The sequence below is a fragment of the Salvelinus alpinus genome, chromosome 19, assembly GCF_045679555.1.
Source record: "Salvelinus alpinus chromosome 19, SLU_Salpinus.1, whole genome shotgun sequence".
In the NCBI taxonomy this organism is placed as follows: Eukaryota; Metazoa; Chordata; class Actinopteri; order Salmoniformes; family Salmonidae; genus Salvelinus; species Salvelinus alpinus.
The window spans coordinates 36,697,699-36,704,860 of NC_092104.1; positions in this window are offsets into that span (position 1 = coordinate 36,697,699).

Below are 7,162 nucleotides of genomic sequence, written 5' to 3' on the forward strand. Positions count from 1 at the left end.
GCAGGGTCTCGAAACGAAAGGCTGCGTAATATGCGACCAATCGACTGATTGGCCCTTTCTGCTTGACCGTTAGACTGGGGATGAAACCCGGAAGAGAGACTGACGGAAGCACCAATCAAACGACAGAACTCCCTCCAAAACTGTGACGTGAATTGCGGACCTCTGTCTGAAACGGCGTCTAACGGGAGGCCATGAATTCTGAACACATTCTCAATGATGATTTGTGCCGTCTCCTTAGCGGAAGGAAGCTTAGCGAGGGGAATGAAATGTGCCGCCTTAGAGAACCTATCGATAACCGTAAGAATCACAGTCTTCCCCGCAGACGAAGGCAGACCGGTAATAAAGTCTAAGGCGATGTGAGACCATGGTCGAGAAGGAATGGGAAGCGGTCTGAGACGACCGGCAGGAGGAGAGTTACCTGACTTAGTCTGCGCGCAGTCCGAACAAGCAGCCACGAAACGACGCGTGTCCCGCTCCTGAGTAGGCCACCAAAACCGCTGGCGAATAGAAGCAAGCGTACCCCGAACGCCGGGGTGGCCAGCTAACTTGGCAGAGTGAGCCCACTGAAGAACAGCCAGACGAGTAGAGACAGGAACGAACAGAAGGTTACTAGGACAAGCGCGCGGCGACGCAGTGTGAGTGAGTGCTTGCTTTACCTGTCTCTCAATTCCCCAGACAGTCAACCCGACAACACGCCCTTCAGGGAGAATCCCCTCGGGGTCGGTAGAAGCCACAGAAGAACTAAAGAGACGGGATAAGGCATCAGGCTTGGTGTTCTTATTTCCCGGACGATAGGAAATCACGAACTCGAAACGAGCGAAAAACAACGCCCAACGAGCTTGACGTGCATTAAGTCGTTTGGCCGAACGGATGTACTCAAGGTTCTTATGGTCAGTCCAAACGACAAAAGGGACGGTCGCCCCCTCCAACCACTGTCGCCATTCGCCTATGGCTAAGCGGATGGCGAGCAGTTCGCGGTTACCCACATCATAGTTGCGTTCCGATGGCGACAGGCGATGAGAAAAGTAAGCGCAAGGATGGACCTTATCGTCAGACTGGAAGCGCTGAGACAGAATGGCTCCCACGCCCACCTCTGAAGCGTCAACCTCGACAATGAATTGTTTAGTGACGTCAGGAGTAACAAGGATAGGGGCGGATGTAAAACGCTTCTTGAGGAGATCAAAAGCTCCCTGGGCGGAACCGGACCACTTAAAGCAAGTCTTGACAGAAGTCAGAGCTGTGAGAGGGGCAGCCACTTGACCGAAATTACGAATGAAACGCCGATAGAAATTAGCGAAACCGAGAAAGCGCTGCAACTCGACACGTGACTTAGGGACGGGCCAATCGCTGACAGCCTGGACCTTAGCGGGATCCATCTGAATGCCTTCAGCGGAAATAACAGAACCGAGAAAAGTGACAGAGGAGACATGAAAGGCGCACTTCTCAGCCTTCACGTAGAGACAATTCTCTAAAAGGCGCTGGAGTACACGTCGAACGTGCTGAACATGAATCTCGAGTGACGGTGAAAAAATCAGGATATCGTCAAGGTAAACGAAAACAAAAATGTTCAGCATGTCTCTCAGTACATCATTAACTAATGCCTGAAAGACAGCTGGAGCATTAGCGAGACCGAACGGCAGAACCCGGTATTCAAAATGCCCTAACGGAGTGTTAAACGCCGTTTTCCACTCGTCCCCCTCTCTGATGCGTACGAGATGGTAAGCGTTACGAAGGTCCAACTTAGTAAAGCACCTGGCTCCCTGCAAAATCTCGAAGGCTGACGACATAAGGGGAAGCGGATAACGATTCTTAACCGTTATGTCATTCAGCCCTCGATAATCCACGCAGGGGCGCAGAGTACCGTCCTTCTTCTTAACAAAGAAAAATCCCGCTCCGGCGGGAGAGGAAGAAGGCACCACGGTACCGGCGTCGAGAGAAACAGACAGATAATCCTCGAGAGCCTTACGTTCGGGAGCCGACAGAGAGTATAGTCTACCCCGAGGGGGAGTGGTCCCCGGAAGGAGATCAATACAACAATCATACGACCGGTGAGGAGGAAGGGAGCTGGCTCTGGACCGACTGAAGACCGTGCGCAGATCATGATATTCCTCCGGCACTCCTGTCAAATCACCAGGTTCCTCCTGAGTAGAGGGGACAGAAGACACAGGAGGGATAGCAGACATTAAACACTTCACATGACAAGAAACGTTCCAAGATAGGATAGAATTACTAGACCAATTAATAGAAGGATTATGACATACTAGCCAGGGATGACCCAAAACAACAGGAGTAAAAGGTGAATGAAAAATCAAAAAGGAAATGGTCTCACTGTGGTTACCAGATACTGTGAGGGTTAAAGGTAGTGTCTCACATCTGATACTGGGGAGAGGACTACCATCTAAGGCGAACATGGGCGTGGGCTTCCCTAACTGTCTGAGAGGAATGTCATGTTTCCGAGCCCAAGCTTCGTCCATAAAACAACCCTCAGCCCCTGAGTCTATCAAGGCACTGCAGGAAGCAGCCGAACCGGTCCAGCGTAGATGGACCGACAAGGTAGTACAGGATCTTGATGGAGAGACCTGAGTAGTAGCGCTCACCAGTAGCCCTCCGCTTACTGATGAGCTCTGGCTTTTACTGGACATGACATGACAAAATGTCCAGCAGAACCGCAATAGAGGCAAAGGCGGTTGGTGATTCTCCGTTCCCTCTCCTTAGTCGAGATGCGAATACCTCCCAGCTGCATGGGCTCAGTCTCTGAGCCGGTGGGAGGAGATGGTTGAGATGCGGAGAGGGGAAACACCGTTAACGCGAGCTCTCCTCCACGAGCTCGGTGACGAAGATCTACCCGTCGTTCTATGCGGATGGCGAGTGCAATCAAAGAGTCCACGCTGGAAGGAACCTCCCGGGAGAGAATCTCATCCTTAACCTCAGCGTGGAGTCCCTCCAGAAAACGAGCGAGCAACGCCGGCTCGTTCCAGTCACTGGATGCAGCAAGAGTGCGAAACTCTATAGAGTAATCCGTTATGGATCGATCACCTTGACATAGGGAAGCCAGGGCCCAGGAAGCCTCCTTCCCAAAAACTGAACGATCAAAAACCCGGATCATCTCCTCTTTAAAGTTCTGATAATCGTTAGAACACTCAGCCCTTGCCTCCCAGATAGCTGTGCCCCACTCCCGAGCCCGACCAGTAAGGAGTGATATGACGTAAGCGATCCGAGCTCTCTCACTAGAGTACGTGTTGGGCTGGAGAGAGAACACAATATCACACTGGGTGAGAAAAGAGCGACACTCAGTGGGCTGCCCAGAGTAACATGGTGGGTTATTAACCCTAGGTTCCGGAGACTCGGAAGACCAGGAAGTAGCTGGTGGCACGAGACGAAGACTCTGAAACTGTCCAGAGAGATCGGAGACCTGAGCGGCCAGGGTCTCAACGGCATGACGAGCAGCAAACAATTCCTGCTCGTGTCTGCCGAGCATTGCTCCCTGGAACTCGACGGCAGTGTTGAGAGAATCCATAGTCGCTGGGTCCATCTTGGTCGGATTCTTCTGTTATGCTGGTGAATGAGGACCCAAAAGCGACGTAATAGTAACAGAGTCTTTATTCCAGTATTAAACAAATAATGATTCTCCTGGATATAATCAATAGTAAATCCAAAGCAGGAAACTGAAATCCTCTCGTCAATAGAGAGGAACGACTGGAGACGCGACCACAGACTGCAGGTCGCTTCGGGAACGCACTGGCCGTAGCTGACATAGACACCTGCTCACACGCAGCATCTGAAGAAGGCAAAGAACACGACAGGGCGAAACAAGGACACAGGAACAGCAAACATCAAACAAGAATCCGACAAAGACAGGAGCGGAAAACAGAGGAAGAAATAGGGACTCTAATCAGAGGGCAAAATAGGGGACAGGTGTGAAAGAGTAAATGAGGTCGTTAGGAGAATGAGAAACAGCTGGGAGCAGGAACGGAACGATAGAGAGAGAGAAAGAGAAAGAACCTAATAAGACCAGCAGAGGGAAGCACAGGGACAAGACATGATCAAAGACAAAACATGACAATTGTAGCTGGAAACACGTGTTATCTAATCCAAGTTAATAATTTTAAAAGGCTAATTGATCATTAGAAAACCCTAATTTAGCACAGCTGAAAACTGTTGTCCTGTTTAAAAAAGCAGTAAAACTGGCCTTCTTTAGACTAGTTGAGTATCTGGAGCATCAGCATTTGTGGGTTCGATTACAGGCTCAAAATGGCCAGAAACAAAGAACTTTCTTCTGAAACTCGTCAGTCCATTCTTGTTCTGAGAAATGAAGGCTATTCCATGCGAGAAATTGCCAAGAAACGGAAGATCTCGTACAATGCTGTGTAGTACTCAGTTCACAGAACAGCACAAACTGGCCCTAACCAGAATAGAAAGAGTAGTGGGTGGCCCCAGTGCACAACTGAGCACAAGGACAAGTACATTAGAGTGTCTAGTTTGAGAAACAGAAGCCTCACAATTCCTCAACTGGCAGCTTCATTAAATAGTACCCGCAAAACCCGCAAAGAGGCAACTCCGGGATGCTGGCCGATAAAAAGAAAAGATTAAGATGGGCAAAAGAACACAGACACTGGAAAGAAGAACTCTGCCTAGAAGGCCAGCATCCCAGAGTCGCCTCTTTTGCAGGTGTACAAATTATGGCATAAGGAGATGACGAGCGGATAAGAGGCAATCCGTAATTTTGATTAAGAAATTAATGAGCAAGTTAGGACCGACGTAATCAATATAACAACTTGTTAGGCCCTTTTGAAATGTACAGCGACAGAATTCCGAACATGGGCCGTTCTTACAGTATTTTCCCTGTACACCAAGTCAGAACCGTAGGATAAATAAAGGGGGAATAAAAAGAGACAATGAAAGCTCTTACAATATTCGATGATTACATTTCTCTATAACAGGCTATAGGCTACATGTGCACCACCAAGTCTTAACAGTAGGCTAAGTTATGAGGGAGAAAGGGACCAAATGATTAGGGTGAGGCACATCGGCTACTAAGAGCTTACCACACAACATACACTAAGTATAACTTTCTTAGCTACAGTACACACATCTCCTTGGCATATTACATAATTTATGCAGCAGCATACAATACATTTTTGGACACACCTTGTTGTGCTGTGCTCACTTGAACAGGAAGGTGGCACGGCGGTCCTTGTGGGAAAATGTTGTCTTCAAACGTTGTCATCCAAGTCTGGCATTCTATGGATTTATGGTGCTTTCAAGACAACTGGGAACTCAAAAAACAAAAAAAACAAGGTAGAATCATGACGTCAGTGATCTTCAGATCGGAGCTCTAGTAAGAGGCCCAAGTTCCTGACTTGGAATTCCGAGTTGGGTGACCGTTCAAAACATATTTTCCCAGTCGGAGCTCTTTTTTTTCCCAAGTTCCCAGTTGTTTTGAACTCACTGAAGTCTGAGATTTCCCAGTTCCGAGTTTCCAGTTGTTTTGAACGCGACTGAAGTCCTGCTGGACTGACAGCATGAATGTTTATAATTTAATCTTGGAAAAGAGACCCTTAAACCCAGACTTGGACCACACATCCTCTCCACTGAATAGCAGGCTAGTGATTGCTTTGCAACGCCTGCAGTTAGCCACTGATTCCTTCCAAACCACCCATTGTTGAATTTGCGAATTCCAACTTGTTGTGTAATGTTTATGTCCAATGGCCAATGAGCACCGATACGTTTTATCTATAATTTATTTTAATTTGACATGGATTGAAAAGGATTTGCCAGAAGATTGTCAACGTGATTCATGATGATGACTGCTTGTCTAGCTTGCTAGCTAAGATTTTGAAAGAATGATGTTGACATGATCAGTCCAATCAAAACCACGGTAAATATAACGTGATTTGAAGTAATTTTATCTGTGGCCAATGACCTTGAGCCTTCTTGGATGGGCACTTCTAATGTAACTTTATGGCAGCATCCAAGGAGCTTGAATTTTCGAGCTCACCCCATAGATTTTGCGGTGAGTGACAGAACACTGAGACAATCACGGCACAACTAGAGAACATTACCAATCCTTATAATCTGTATTTTCCACTGGCTTTCCCACCACCACAGAAAGCACTGAGATGGGCTGAAACACCTGCGTTTTGGAGCTGCCTTACTCGACAATGCAAAAAAGAGACTATGTTTGTATGCGGCTTTATTAATTCAAATATATTTTGCATTGATAGCAAACTGATATGTGACAGGTATTACTGCCAAAATAACATGCAAAAATGGCTACAAAAACCCCCCTTTTTTTTTTAGCTTAACAGTTGGGGCTCAAAACAGGTGGGGTTCAAAACAGGTGGGGCTCTGCCCCAACTGCCCCGAATGACTGGTCGCCACTGAGTGGGACAACATTCCACAGGCCACAATCAACAGCCTGATCCACTCTTTGTGAAGGAGATGTGTCGCGCTGCATGAGGCAAATGGTGGTTACACCAGATACTGACTGGTTAACACTTCTACTTATTTTTTTAAGGTATCGGTGATGTGCGGCCCAGTACATCCCTGGGGCCAAGCTTCCTGCCTTCCAGGACCTCTATACCAAGCGGTGTCAGAGGATGGCCCTATAAATTGTCAAAGACTCCATCCACCCTAGTCATAGAATGTTCTCTCTGCTACTGCACGGCATGCAGTACCAGAGCACCAAGTCTAGGTCCAAAAGGCTTCTTAACAGCTTCTCCCCCCCAAGCCTTAAGACTCCTGAACAGCTAATCAAATGGCTACCCCCCCACCCCCTCTTTTACGCTGCTGCTACTCTCAGTTTATTATTATTATTCTTTATTTTTCAAATTTGTACTTATCTCTTTTTTTTCTTTTTTTTCTTAAAACTGCATTGTTGGTTAAGGTCTTGTAAGTAAGCATTTCACTGTAAGGTCTACACCTGTTGTTTTCGGCGCGTGTGACAAATAACGTTTGATTTGATCTCTGACCAACAGATGTATATCTGTATACTCAGTCATGTGAAATCCGTAGATTAGGGCCCAGTGGATTTATTTAAATAGACTGATTTCCTTGTATGAACTGTAATTCAGTAAAATCTTTGAAATTGTTGCATGTTGCATTCATATTTTTGTTCAGTGTACTTTGTATCCCTAAGTTACTCAAGTGATTGTAAATAAGA